We start from the raw sequence: 16,266 nt of genomic DNA, 5'->3' as shown, positions 1-16,266 counted from the left end.
GTTATGACGATTTTTCTTTTATTATTATTATTATTTTTTTTTTTACTTTTTGAATTATTTTATCTGGGTTGAACATGATTTGTGGAACTCCCTCTGGTGTTGTGGTCGTGGTATTCACTGACCTTTGGGAAGTATTTCGACATGCACATTGGTATCTTAGTGGTGTAGTGTATCTTGTAGACCAGGCCCATTGCAAGTTGCTGTACTCTGTCGTCTACTCTAAGCCATCCTAGGTTGTCAAAGTGGGCAGGGGTGAGGTGGGTTTTAGGAGTAAGGTCAAGCAGTAGTCTGACCAGTTTGTTTTGTGATGTTTGTAATCTTGTTTTTAGTGCCTTTGAGGTGCTTTGGTACCATGAGGTGCAAGCATAGTCGTAGTACCCTTGAATGAAAGCTCCTGTTAGAGTCTTCAAGGTATTCTTGTTTACCAGAGAGGAGATCCGGTACAGGAATCTAGTTCGTTGGTTGACTTAGTTCTATTACATTGGATCCCATTTTGTCACAGGAAAGATTTGCCTCTATAGGATGGAACCCAGGTAGGTAATTTCATCTTTCCTTTTAAGATAAGATAAGATATTCCTTTATTGATCCCCTTGGGGAAATTCAGGCATCATGGCAGCATGGGGGAAGGGGGGGGGGTACAGGTAGTGAAAACAACACAAGCAGTGTAAACAAATAGGTCAATACAATTTACTATCTAACTAACTGAAATATATTTTCACAGTGTCACATAAGGTGCAGTATGCATAAGGTAGTGTTATAATTTACTATCTAACTAACTGAAATATACATTATTCATTATTCACAGTATCACAGTATCCACATAAGGTGCAGTATGCATAAGGTAGTGTTATTGTCCTACTTGGGTTCCTATTAGTTATAGGTCGATGTCTGGCAGCAGTCCCTGCCCACTGTTGTGGAGCCTGATGGCCACTGGTATGAAGGACTGTCCGAGGCGGTTAGTTCAGTGTCGGGGGGGTATGAGTCTGTGGCTTCCTTGTCACCTTCACCTAATATGTTTTGATCTGGTCAGGTGCGCTGTCACCTAATATGTTTTGATCTGATCAGGTGCGCTGTCACCTAATATGTTTTGATCTGGTCAGGTGCGCTGTCACCTAATATGTTTTCATCTGGTCAGGTCCGCTGTCACCTAATGTTAATATGTTTTCATCTGTGTCCACTGACCACTGACACAGTGGGGGATGTTTTAAAAATATAATTTAATATATAATATAATGTAATAATTTGTGCTTCACTTTAAAATTTGGTCAGCAGCCTCCACTGGTATGTATGTATGTATGTATGTATGTATGTATGTATGTATGTATGTATGTATGTATGTATGTATGTATGTATGTATGTATGTATGTATGTATGTATGTATGTATGTATGTATGTATGTATGTATGTATGTATGTATGTATGTATGTATGTATGTATGTATGTATGTATGTATGTATGTAATGTAATGTAATGTATGTATGTATGTATGTATGTATGTATGTATGTATGTATGTATGTATGTATGTATGTATGTATGTATGTATGTATGTATGTATGTATGTATGTATGTATGTATGTATGTATGTATGTATGTATGTATGTATGTACTGTGTATGCGTGAAAACTTCCAGCCCATGCTTTCCACTCTCATTCAGTCCAGTGCAGAAGCCTCTCCAGCCTCACAGTCCTGCTACTTTGACGAATCCCATCAGATGCAAACAGGCGTAAAGTTCATCCTGCTTTACAGGACAGAGCTTATCGTGAGGGCTTGCAGCCAAAATAGCACGAGTCCATTTCATATATCATCACATCAAAGCCCTTGGAGAAAGAAAAATCGACCCTTGTACTAAAACTAGACCGTTAGAATCATGACAGAAACTGAATGGGGAAAAGCATTAAATACGCATTCATGTGACGGAGGAAGTTTCTTCTGTCCCGGGAAGCCAGCCAAGCGATAGTCACACTGTTCCAATGCCAAGACCATGGTTGATTACACTGTCAACTGTGAATTACTGTAAGTGTACAGTAGGCCTATGGGTCATCCAATTATTTTTCTTAGGATATTTCTTGAGGGATATTGATTTAGTATGTGTGGGTGTGTTTCTTGGGGGGAGATCACTTTGTAAGCAGATCTAATTCAGCCTACAGTGAGCAATCCCACTGATCTAATTACACTAATGCAGACATTTTCTGCCAGCCAGATGACTCGCTGTGTCAATTTCCACTCTGTAGTCAAACAACGTTTGTTCGCTCCATTACAAACTTCCACTAATGGTCCCCTGCAATAGGAATTAAGTAGTTTAAGTGTGTCCCCTTTGTATAACGGTACAACGTGTAGAATACTCAATGAAAACATAAAGAATGTCTGAGGGACACTGTTCCATTGAAAAAAAGTTATAAAGTTACTTTATTTTTCCATGTAAATGAGTACAAATAAAAAAAAATGCTGCAACGCATTCATTTGTCATGGGTAATTTTTCTGTGTCACTACATGAGCTGAAATTGGTCTGTACAGCATTGTGCCTTGGACATTCTTTAAAGGAACATGCCAACATTAGCTTCCATGCATTTGTGCTAAGCTAGGCTAGCTTGCAGCCGGATAGCTTTCTACTGAACGCAAAGAGAGGAAACTGGTATCTATCTTCTTGTCTGACTCTTGAGAAGACGGTACGCCCATTTCCCATAATGTTGGTGTGTTCCTTTAAGTTCATATAGAGTATTACACAGGTTGTACCATTCCACAAGGGGACCGTTCATTCAGATTGATGTAAACTGTCCCAAATAGCACAATAGACATTCTTGTCTGCATGATGTAGCGGCGCTCCTATCTTAATTATTTGTATAAATGAGGCCCTTTATTTTGAAGGACCAAAACAGGTGCTCATAGAATAGAGACATTGAGGACACAGGAAGAGTTACTATGCTTGTTTATTATCTCCTAGTGGAATTACCAGATGCATCCAAATGGGGATAATCCTAGACTCAACAGTCGTCTATTACACTAAGCTTAGGTTGTGCACAGTTTTTAAAGGACACACACACACACACAATTACTATCCCCCAGATTCATTCAACACAAACCACACGTTATACCTAACTAATACTTCCCACACTTAACTCTGTACTTGCCCTATAACCCAAACCAAACCCTAATTCTAAACCATAAACCACCTAATCCCTAACCACAACTGCCCAAGCTGCAGGACCGGCCAAAAAGTCCTCACTTCTTCTATCAAACCGGCAAACCGGTCCTCATAAGTATGGTAAATACAAGTACACACAAACAAACAAACACACATGCATAGAGGCGTAACAGATGACACTTGTGACTAAGCTCCTTTGTTGCTTCTTATCCTCTTCATTGGTCTGTGAAGCTGCTTATAGATCTAAAGGTGTGTCAACAGGGTTACAGTATGTCTGAGTCCTCTGAGCCTGACAGGATATGACATAATAGAGGGGATCTGGGTGGAGGAATTGAACAAGGAATGGTCTTCCCATCCCCTTCCCACACAAACTACCTTCGAGGTTGCTCCAAAAGCGGGGCTGCTCGGTCTCTGACTGAGGAAGGCTGTCGAAATACTGGGTAGTTCTTGCTGGGTGTGTAGTAATGTAGTACTGAATAGTTCTCGTCAGGTCTGAGTGTGTAGTACTGTAATCAGGGCTTGACATTAACACCCGCCACCTGCCAAATGCGGGTAGAATTGAGCAGTGGTGTGTAACTCTAACTCATCACCGTGAATCCGCCCCTCAATTAATATCGCCGCGGGAGGGCATAATCCCACGGGACAATGCATTGGGAAATTGTGTCCCACGACGACATCTACCGCCGTGAATATTTCCGCGCGGATCGGAATACGGGCATGGGCGTGGGAGCTTGCGCAAAATAGGCGTGATTTTTCCACGTCGCGCCCCGACCTTTTCCCAACTTTTTTGCTGATGGAAGTGCATTTGGGAAATCGTGCCCCCCACCGAGTTCTACCCCCGGAATAAATCTTGCATCTATTCGCGCATGGGCGCGCGCATTTGAGCTTGCGCAAAATCACCCAAATCATTCTGCGCTGCGCAAAACGTTCCCCCCGATGTTTTCGCTGATGGAATGGCATTGGGAAGTTGTAGAACCGACCAAGATCTACCCCCATGAATATTTTCGTGGGAATCGGACTACACAGAGCCCCCCCCCCCCCCCCCCTCCTCACAGACGAAGAAATTTACCTGGAACTCGACGACATCTATACCACAGCAAATAAAAACGGACTACACATTTTTCACCTGAATGTAAACAGCATAAAACATAAGCTGGATGAAATAAGAAACCTGTTTATTAGCGGTAAGGTAAACATAATATGCTTTACTGAAACTAAACTTGACTCATCTGTAACAGACCCTGAAATAGAGTTGGAGAACTATTCTATAGTCCGTAATGATAGAAACAAGTATGGAGGTGGTGTCTGCATGTACATTCATAGGGACACCAAATTCATTAACCGTACTGACCTTCATCATGAGACAATTGAAACCGTATGGGTGGAAATTCTATTTGAAAGGGCTAAATATGTTCTAGTCGGCACAATCTACAGACCGCCAGATCAAACTGGCTTTTATGATACTCTGGATGTGTGCTTAGCTGGAGCTGAGGATGCTGAAAAGATTCTTATTGGGGATTGGAACACGGATATGCAACAAAAAGATGCACCCGTTTTCAAATCCTTCAATAGGTTTTGTGATCTGTATGGCCTCAGCCAGCTAATCACCCAACCCACAAGGGTATGTGAATCAACTCAGACTACCATTGACCTCATCCTGACCTCTGACAAGTCCAAGATCTTCAATAAAGGGGTTATAGCATGCAGGTTAAGTGATCATTATATGAAATTCTGTACCCGCAAAAAGCTAAAGCAAAAGGCTGGCTGTCACAAAACAGTCACATCTAGAGACCTCAAAACCTACTCTAGCGAGGCCTTTAACCTTGAACTGGAGAGTCTGGACTGGTCAGATGAACTCAATGGTACACTGGTTGAAGAAACCTGGCTGGGCTTCAAAACCAAATTTTCATCAATACTAAACAACATGGCCCCCCTAAGAACCACCAGGGTAAAAAATCGCGCTGAGCCATGGATGCACACTGAAATACTGACCGCTATGAAAGCCAGAGACAAAAAATGCTCTGAGTTTCGTAAAAGTCAGTCAACGCTTACCAAAAGCACGAGCAGTGAACTCCAAGACCACGTGACTGAACTCAAACTAGAAAGAAACTAGAAATTATGTAAACTCCATGATCAAAACTGCTAAGAAAAATGTCATCATTGACAAAACTGAGGAAAACAAAAATAAACCATGTGAACTTTGGAAATTACTCAACAATCAACTAGGCTGCAGTAAAAAACTTAAAACCAGGTTCTCAAACATAAACATAAAGACGGACAACACGCTCATCACAGACAAGCTGGATGTAGCCAATTACTTAAACACTTTCTTCACAAACATAGCCACAACACTGGTAAACAAACTACCCTCCCACTCAGGGCAGTATGGGGTAGAACACATAGTAGCATACTACAACAACCTAGGCGTCCACAAAGACGACTTCAAACTGGAAATGGTAACTACAGATGAGGTACTCAAAAAACTGAGCGCCCTCCAACCGAACAAGGCCACTAGCCATGACAACATCCCCTCCAAATTCCTCAGAGACTCAGCAGCCGCCATCACCCCAGGTGGCCAGCATACTCGGCCCAATTCCGGCTACCGGTCGGCACACTCGGCATATGTCCGGCACGGCACGCCAACGATGAGCCGGATCTGGCGCGGTAATGGTTGCCGGGGCAGTGCCGACTCGCGCTCGCCAAAGATAAACCGGCTCTGGCCCGGCAATGGTTGCCGGGGCGGAGCCGACTCGCGCTCGCCAAAGATAAACCGGCTCTGGCCCAGCAATGGTTGCCGGGGCGGAGCCGACTCGCGCTCGCCAAAGATAAACCGGCTCTGGCCCGGCAATGGTTGCCGGGGCGGAGCCGACTCGGGCTCGCCAAAGATAAACCGGCTCTGGCCCGGCAATGGTTGCCGGGGCTGAGCCGACTCGGGCTCGCCAAAGATAAACCGGCTCTGGCCCGGCTCGGCTTGCCGTGCCAGAGCCGACTCGGGCTCGCCAAAGATAAACCGGCTCTGGCCCGGCTCGGCTTGCCGTGCCAGAGCCGACTCGGGCTCGCCAAAGATAAACCGGCTCTGGCACGGCAATGGTTGCCGGGGCAGAGCCGACTCGGGCTCGCCAAAGATAAACCGGCTCTGGCTCGGCAATGGTTTGCGGCGTCGTTTCTTGCGCTAGCCTCTTGTTAGCCAGCATTGCCTTAATAGCTTTGAGCTAAGGATCTTTGCCGATGCATAAAGTATTGTTTATAGTGCATTTCTTGCCACCTTATAGCATTTGTACATTTGTATGACCGTCTATAATGCTCCCGTTTTTCCGGACGTTTTGGTAATGATTTTCACTATAAAATCATATTTCTAAATGACAGGAAGTTGATAAACTGGCCGGAATAGCTTTGAGCTAACGGATCTTTGCCGATGCATTCCATTCTAAACGTAACGTTAGTTGTTCAAAACATTACCCGTCTATATAATTTGTTCCTCAACGTTATATAGACAGGTCATGTTTTGTAAACTAACGTTATGTTTAGAATGGAATGAATACGGGTCGGGAAAGATAGTTAGCTCAAAGCTAATCCGGAAGGACAGCTAACAGTAGCTGCTGTCTAACTGTGATGCATTTTCTGTTTGCAGTCCAATGTTCACCAAAACACACACCCACACACTTATAATTTGTTCCTCAACGTTATATAGACAGGTCATGTTTTGTAAACTAACGTTATGTTTAGAATGGAATGAATACATGGGTCGGGAAAGATAGTTAGCTCAAAGCTAATCCGGAAGGACAGCTAACAGTAGCTACTGTCTAACTGTGATGCATTTTCTGTTTGCAGTCCAATGTTCACCAAAACACACACCCACACACTTATAATTTGTTCCTCAACGTTATATAGACAGGTCATGTTTTGTAAACTAACGTTATGTTTAGAATGGAATGAATACTAACACAACACAGACTGCAGCTCCCCAAGCTAACACAAGCTAACACAACACAGACTGCAGCTACCCAAGCTAACACAAGCTAACACAACACAGACTGCAGCTCCCCAAGCTAACACAAGCTAACACAACACAGACTGCAGCTCCCCAAGCTAACACAAGCTAACACAACATGGACTGCAGCTCCCCAAGCTAACACAAGCTAACACAACACAGACTGCAGCTCCCCAAGCTAACACAAGCTAACACAACACAGACTGCAGCTCCCCAAGCTAACACAAGCTAACACAACACAGACTGCAGCTCCCCAAGCTAACACAAGCTAACACAACATGGACCGCAGCTCCCCAAGCTAACAGAAGCTAACACAACACAGACTGCAGCTCCCCAAGCTAACACAAGCTAACACAACACAGACTGCAGCTCCCCAAGCTAACACAAGCTAACACAACATGGACTGCAGCTCCCCAAGCTAACACAAGCTAACACAACACAGACTGCAGCTCCCCAAGCTAACACAAGCTAACACAACACAGACTGCAGCTCCCCAAGCTAACACAAGCTAACACAACACAGACTGCAGCTCCCCAAGCTAACACAAGCTAACACAACACAGGTCATTTGGACATTCTTTCGATGCCATTATGAATGACTAGCAATCTGTCGGAGTCGATGAGAGCTTTCATTTATGTCATTTAGTCATTTATTCAAAATGCCATTCCAGAATCCGTTCCTATGAGACAGTTTTAGTTCAATTCTGCACTAATGCCAACTGTTTAACATGAGTATGCAACAAGCTCATACTGGCTGCATATCTGTTCTACTGTCTATCTAGAAGCTCATACTGGCTGCATATCTCTTCTACTGTCTTATCTAGAAGCTCATACTGGCTGCATATCTCTTTCTTATCTAGAAGCTCATACTGGCTGCATATCTCTTCTACTGTCTTATCTAGAAGCTCATCTGGCTGCATATCTCTTCTACTGTCTTATCTAGAAGCTCATACTGGCTGCATATCTCTTCTACTGTCTTATCTAGAAGCTCATCTGGCTGCATATCTCTTCTACTGTCTTATCTAGAAGCTCATACTGGCTGCATATCTGTTCTACTGTATCTAGAAGCTCATACTGGCTGCATATCTGTTCTACTGTCTCTAGAAGATCATACTGGCTGCATATCTGTTCTACTGTATCTAGAAGCTCATACTGGCTGCATATCTGTTCTACTGTCTCTAGAAGATCATACTGTCTTCATATCTGTTCTACTGTCTTATCTAGAAGCTCATACTGGCTGCATATCTCTTCTACTGTCTTATCTAGAAGCTCATACTGGCTGCATATCTCTTCTACTGTCTTATCTAGAAGCTCATACTGGCTGCATATCTGTTCTACTGTATCTAGAAGCTCATACTGGCTGCATATCTGTTCTACTGTCTCTAGAAGATCATACTGGCTGCATATCTGTTCTACTGTCTCTATATAGAAGATCATACTGGCTGCATATCTGTTCTACTGTATCTAGAAGCTCATACTGGCTGCATATCTCTTCTACTGTCTTATCTAGAAGCTCATACTGGCTGCATATCTCTTCTACTGTCTGTCTAGAAGCTCATACTGGCTGCATATCCTTTCTACTGTATAGAAGCTCATTGGTTTGTAAATTGACTAGATTTTCTAGAGATTTTTAGTTTTTAATTGTATGTTTTGTAATCTGTATCTGTCGTTACCAGTTAGTCGTGTTACTTTGCTCGTATTCACTGTTCTGGTGGTTCTAGTTGTACGCCTGGATCTGGTGTTCTTTGACCGTGTCCTATATGCCCTGTAAATAATATGTACAGATACCGAGATGTCACAAATATGTTACCTGTTACCTGTTTATTGCACAATGTTGTTTTTTTATTGGATTCTATTATATGTTGTACCACGTATTGCACATCGTTGCGGGCAAGACCACCCGCATTTCATTGTATACTTGTATGCCGTGACAATTAAAACTCTTGACTTGACTTGACTTGACTTGACTTGACCCTGCTACACTTCATCTCAAAACAAACTGGTCAGACTACATGCTTGACCTTACTCCTAGAACCCACCTCGCCCCTGCCTATGTGACAACGGCTTAGACGACAGAGTGCAGCAACTTGCAATGGGCCTGTCTACAAGATACACTATACACGATCAAGGTACCCATATATGTGTACATATCAAAATACTTCCCAAAGGTCAGTGAATACCACGACCACAACACCATAGAGGGAGCTCCACAAATCATGTTAAACCCAGATTCGGCTCAAACAGGAACACGTTTAGCAATTATGCCACATCAATGTGGAACGCCCTACCCAAAGCTGTAAAGGAATGTGAATCACTACCCACTTTCAAAACCACTCTCAAAGAACACCTACGGGAGACTGCAATTCGAAACTGGCCCCTGTAAATGTCCTAACCCAACCCAATGTACAGTCAATTACCAAACATGGTTTTGTCAATATGTACAGTTGCTTGTGCAGTTGTACAGTGTCCAGTGTCCACCCCTACCCAACCTACCCAACCCCCCCCCCCCACTCCACCCACCCCCCCACCTATAATGTATACGTTTTCATAAATGTATAGCCGTATATCCTGATGAATTGAAAATGGGGGACCCTGATGCAAGACGAAAGTATTTCTCTGGTCTGCATCCCCTTAACAATTGTGTGTATTGAGCTGTACTGTATTGTACCCATTCTGCAATCTGTTAATAAAGTTTTCAATCAATCAATCAAAACCGTGGTCAGTCTGTGCGGAGAAACAAGGATCCGAGCATGGTTGCCAGATCGGATTAACAATATCCGAACCGCCCATTATTATCAAAGGTCTGTCAGATGAAGGCGGACTCTCAAATCTGGCAACACTGATGCGTTGCATTGTGGGGGATCCCGGTTTGAAATTTGAATTGAAGCGCGCAAGAGATCTGGACCACGTCGTGAGCATTGCAACTGTTGCATCTTCTCCTCAGGTAATTGTGTGCAACACATATATTTTATTATTTATAAGTAATGCGTGCCGCTGATATAAATGAGTGCTGTTTAGTCTGTGTTTTCAGTGACTACTGTAACGTTATTAGCTCGATATTATGAAACTGCAGCGGGGTAAACTACCGGAGCTGCTAACTGGCTAACGGTATGACTAGCTAACGTTGCTATACTGTACCCGGAGCTGATAGCGTTATGACTATGAGAGCTAACTTTTGTTAGCTTGGGGAGCTGTGGTCCGTGTTGTATTAGCTTGTGTTAGCTTGGGGAGCTTACTAACCCTACTGTCATGCACTAATAAACTAACCTACGCTGTAACACGCAACACTTTGATGAATATTGTTACTCAGCTGATAGAGTTGTAATAAAATATATAATTTCATTGTTGCAAATACTGTTACAGTGCTGGATCTCATCAATGAGATGAACGCAGAAGACGGCTCAAGAACAACTACTTCAAGTGGTCGTAAGTGATGTATACATTTTTTTATTGTGTGTGTGACTGTGTATGTATATATAATATATACTTTTTAATCTGGGACATCATTTCAAAGAGTCATCCTGTAATGCCCTCTCTCCCCCTCTCTCTCTCTCTCTCTCTATATATGGGTAACGCATGTATTCCTGGTAACCTGCCCCATTTCTAAGCCATATAACCCAGGACGTTATACGAACAACATTAAAATCTTTTCTCATGTCAAGAATGATTGTTATAGATGCCAAATAATTCACCTTAAAAAAAATACATCATGTAATGAGGGATGGCGGACCTCTAAAGTTGACCTAAGTTACCGGGAATACCAATTCACTATCTCCTCCAATTTAAGAGAGAATTAAAATGTTTTGGTTGTTTTGTAGGGATATCATCATCATGTAACATAATACCATAGTTCTCCCCGAGTTATCTCAAGAGAATTCAAATTTAGCTGAATCTGAAGGGAAAATCCGGGTATGGGATATGAGTCAACATAGTTCATGACCTTCAATTGATAACAAACATAAAAGGCTTAATTTTCATGGCAGATGCATGATATGTTTTGGGCATGATCTTGGCACCCCAATGAACAACCAAAATGAGTTTCGTCTTTTGTGGCCAATTATTTGAGGAGATAATTACGTTTCACATATTGATCCCAGGTTACCGCGAATACCTATCCTCACAATTCCAGATAAACACTTAAATCTCCTATTTGACTAAAGATTGGTGAGATTTTATTTTTGGAAATCATAACATCAATAATAAGGGTTAGGTGTAAACCAGAATTACTAGAATGTGTTGTGTTTTGTCTGTTAAAATGAGCAAAAACAAGGAAAGGGTATTCCCAGTAACTTAAAAACAAGTGCAAAAAATACAGTTCTAGAACAAGTATTTTAATTTTTTCTATATTCAAGAAAGTGGAAAGGAACCCAACATTTTCAATTGTCTGCACACAATCGTTGTTTTGTTATTCACCACCATGCCCCTAGTCAGTCTACACCACCATGCCCCTAGTCAGTCTACACCACCACCATGCCCCTAGTCAGTCTACACCACCATGCCCCTAGTCAGTCTACACCACCACCATGCCCCTAGTCAGTCTACACTAGCAACCTGCGCCTAGTCAGTCTACACCACCATGCCCCTAGTCAGTCTACACCACCATGCCCCTAGTCAGTCTACACCACCATGCCCCTAGTCAGTCTACACCACCACCATGCCCCTAGTCAGTCTACACCACCACCATGCCCCTAGTCAGTCTACACCACCACCATGCCCCTAGTCAGTCTACACTAGCAACCTGCGCCTAGTCAGTCTACACCACCATGCCCCTAGTCAGTCTACACCACCATGCCCCTAGTCAGTCTACACCACCACCATGCCCCTAGTCAGTCTACACCACCACCATGCCCCTAGTCAGTCTACACCACCATGCCCCTAGTCAGTCTACACCACCATGCCCCTAGTCGGTCTACACCAACCTGCCCCTAGTCAGATATGCTTACTTTTGGTTAGGCCTCCAAATTAAGATAATCTGGACAAACCTGTCAGATTTTCTGATTTATATGTAGACCGGTTTGAGTTTATTGTAGTGATGTTACTGTGTTTCAAAATCTCAGATATTAACTTGTTAAGTGTTTGTTTTTTTACAGTATGTAAAACCCTACTGTCATGCACTAATAAACTAACCTACGCTGTAACACGCAACACTTTGATGAATATTGTTACTCAGCTGATAGAGTTGTAATAAAATATATAATTTCATTGTTGCAAATATACTGTTACAGTGCTGGATCTCATCAATGAGATGAACGCAGAAGACGGCTCAAGAACAACTACTTCAAGTGGTCGTAAGTGATGTATAATTTTTTTTTATTGTGTGTGTGACTGTGTATATATAATATATACTTTTTAATCTGGGACATCATTTTCAAAGAGTCATCCTGTAATGCCTTCTCTATCTCTCTCTCTCCCAAGACGGTCAAGATCTAACGTATTCTCGCTCTCTCTAGGTTCATGGCCACTAATGACTTCAGACCTTCAGAAGGACAGTATGCTGGATGAGGAAGGTCTTGGCCATGCTGCGATGGCTCCTAGAAGACAAGAACGGAGAGGTGCTGGACCTGGCTGTCAAATGGTTTGTAATGCTACAGTATATTGTATGTAGTTGTGCATGACATGGACTAAATTAGAGGTCCTAGATATGCAAAATAATATTGAGAATCACTGGCCTTAGACTATCTACTAACGTATTCTCGCTCTCTCTCTTTAGGTTCATGGCCACTAATGACTTCAGAGCTTCAGAAGGACAGTATGCGTGTAGCTTATTGCCAGCGGAAGAGTGCAAGAATGCTTCCGCATTCGTCACTGCACGCCAGTACGGTAATGCGCCTTTCCTTTCGCCCCGCTCAGACAAATGCATGTAGTACATTGCAACACAACGCAGCATTTCCGCGTACATTGCAACGAATCACTTGGAGTTTGAAAGTGATATCAGAAGAAACTACTCAACCTCAGCTGTCTTTAACTAGCAGGACGCTAGTGGGCTAGTCGCTAAAATATATATCGTTTTATATATAATTGTACCAACACAGATATTAGGCAGTACACACATTGTCCTGCAATACATACAGTGAATGCACAGCTACATTCGCCATATATTTATATCGCTGCTGCGGTCTACAGTGAAATGCAATATTATTATTATTATTGTAAAGATTATCATTACAATCGCAGCCTGGAGAGGCAATGTTACAAGTGTACGAGGGTTGTGTGCAAAGAGCACAGCCTCTCAATTTGCACAACGTGCACAAAATAATAATTGTAATGATCTTTACAATAATAATAATATTGCATTTCACTGTAGACCGCAGCAGCGATAGAAATATATGGCGAATGTAGCTGTGCATTCACTGTACATGTATTGCAGGACAATGTGTGTACTGCTTAATATCTGTGTTGGTACAATTATATATAAAATCGATATATATTTGAGCGACTAGCCCACTAGCGTGAAGGGGCTCCTTTCCTCAGAGCAGCCCGCTTGTATCACCACGCTCGGCGCTGCTGCGATGGTGCAGGAGGTTGCCTCGCTAGTGGGCTAGTCGCTCAAATATATATATCGTTTTATATATAATTGTACCAACACAGATATTAGGCAGTACACACATTGTCCTGCAATACATGTACAGTGAATGCACAGCTACATTCGCCATATATTTCTATCGCTGCTGCGGTCTACAGTGAAATGCAATATTATTATTATTGTAAAGATCATTACAATTATTATTTTGTGCACGTTGTGCAAATTGAGAGGCTGTGCTCTTTGCACACAACCCTCGTACACTTGTAACATTGCCTCCAGGCTGCGATTGTAATGATAATCTTTACAATAATAATAATAATATTGCATTTCACTATAGACCGCAGCAGCGATAGAAATATATGGCGAATGTAGCTGTGCATTCACTGTACATGTATTGCAGGACAATGTGTGTACTGCCTAATATCTGTGTTGGTACAATTATATATTTTAGCGACTAGCCCACTAGCGTCCTGCTAGTTAAAGACAGCCGCGGAAATGCTGCGTTGTGTTGCAATGTACTACATGCATTTGTCTGAGCAGGGCGAAAGGAAAGGCGCATTACCGTACTGGCGTGCGGTGACGAATGCGGAAGCATTCTTGCACTCTTCCGCTGGCAATAAGTTACACCCGGACAGTATGCTGGATGAGGAAGGTCTTGGCCATGCTGCGATGGCTCCTAGAGGACAAGAACGGAGGTGCAGGACCTGGCTGTCAAATGGTTTGTAATGCTACAGTATAAATTATTGTATTACATCACACTCACCATCAATGACTCCACCATCACCCCCTCCCCCCTAGTCCGCAACCTCTGTGTCATCCTCGACCCCACCCTCTCATTTGACCCCATGTCCGCTCCATTGTCAAAACTTCATATTTTCACCTCCGCAACATTGCCAAAATCCGTCACTGCCTCTACCCCCTGCTGCTGAATCCCTCATACACGCCTTCATCTTTTCCCTCCTGGACTACTGTAACTCCCTCCTCACTGGCATCACCTCCCGCTCCCTCCATAAACTGCAGATGGTCCAAAACTCAGTTGCCCGCCTCCTCACTAACACCCGGTCCCGCGAACACATCACTCCTGTCCTCCACTCCCTCCACTGGCTCCCGATCAAGGAACGCATTAACTTCAAAACACTACTCCTCACCTTCAAAGCCATCCATAGCCTGGCCTCACCCTGGTCTTAAACTTTTTACACCAAGAGAACGGTGGGGAGAGAATATATACATATGATGGGGAGAGAATATATACATACAGTGGGGAGGAGACTGTACATTAGGAGGGGGTGGTTGGGAGAGAAATATACATATAATAGACAGTCTCCTCCCCACCGTATGTATATATTCTCTCCCCACCATATGTATATTTCTCTCCCACCCACCCACCCCCTCCTAATGTACAGTCTCCTCCCCACCGTATGTATATATTCTCTCCCCACCGTATGTATATATTCTCTCCCCACCATATGTATTTTCTCTCTCACCCACCCACCCCCTCCTAATGTACAGTCTCCTCCCCACCGTATGTATATATTCTCTCCCCACCATATGTATATATTCTCTCCCCACCATATGTATATTTCTCTCCCACCCCCTCGTAATGTACAGTCTCCTCCCTACCGTATGTATATATTCTCTCCCACCCCCTCCTAATGTACAGTCTCCTCCCCACCGTATGTATATATTCTCTCCCCACCATATGTATATTTCTCTCCCACCCCCTCCTAATATACAGTCTCCTCCCCACCGTATGTATATATTCTCTCCCCACCGTATGTATATTTCTCTCCCACCCACCCCCTCCTAATGTACAGTCTCCTCCCCACCGTATGTATATATTTTCTCCCACCCCCTCCTAATGTACAGTCTCCTCCCCACCGTATGTATATATTCTCTCCCCACCATATGTATATTTCTCTCCCACCCCCTCCTAATATACAGTCTCCTCCCCACCGTATGTATATATTCTCTCCCCACCGTATGTATATTTCTCTCCCACCCACCCCCTCCTAATGTACAGTCTCCTCCCCACCGTATGTATATATTTTCTCCCACCCCCTCCTAATGTACAGTCTCCTCCCCACCGTATGTATATATTCTCTCCCCACCGTATGTATATTTCTCTCCCACCCACCCCCTCCTAATGTACAGTCTCCTCCCCACCGTATGTATATTCTCCCCCCAACGTATGTATATATACCGCCATCTTTCTCCCGGGTTGGTGTGATCACATGACTGACAAAGCCGTGCAGTGATAGGCCAGAAGTCAATTCGATTGCATCCAGGCGCGATTGCTTATCCTGTCTGGGTAGCCCGGATGATGGTTTTTTGATCGGATTTTATACACCGCAATTATGCATCGAATTTTTTTTACATTGAATTTTATTATACATTCGAATTTTTTACATTGAATTTTTATTTCACATAGGTAAATTCAGAGCAAAAAAATTCAGATACATGATTTTCAAAGTAATTATTTTCAATGCTATAAATTCGGTGTCTGAAAAAATTCAGATACATTTTTCAAAGTAATTATTTTCAATGCTATAAATTCGGTGTCTGAAAAAATTCAGATACATGTTTTCAAAGTAATTATTTTCAATGCTATAA

The sequence above is a fragment of the Notolepis coatsorum genome (assembly GCF_963971535.1).
Source record: "Notolepis coatsorum genome assembly, chromosome: 11".
In the NCBI taxonomy this organism is placed as follows: domain Eukaryota; kingdom Metazoa; phylum Chordata; class Actinopteri; order Aulopiformes; family Paralepididae; genus Notolepis; species Notolepis coatsorum.
This window is presented reverse-complemented; position numbering follows the sequence as displayed.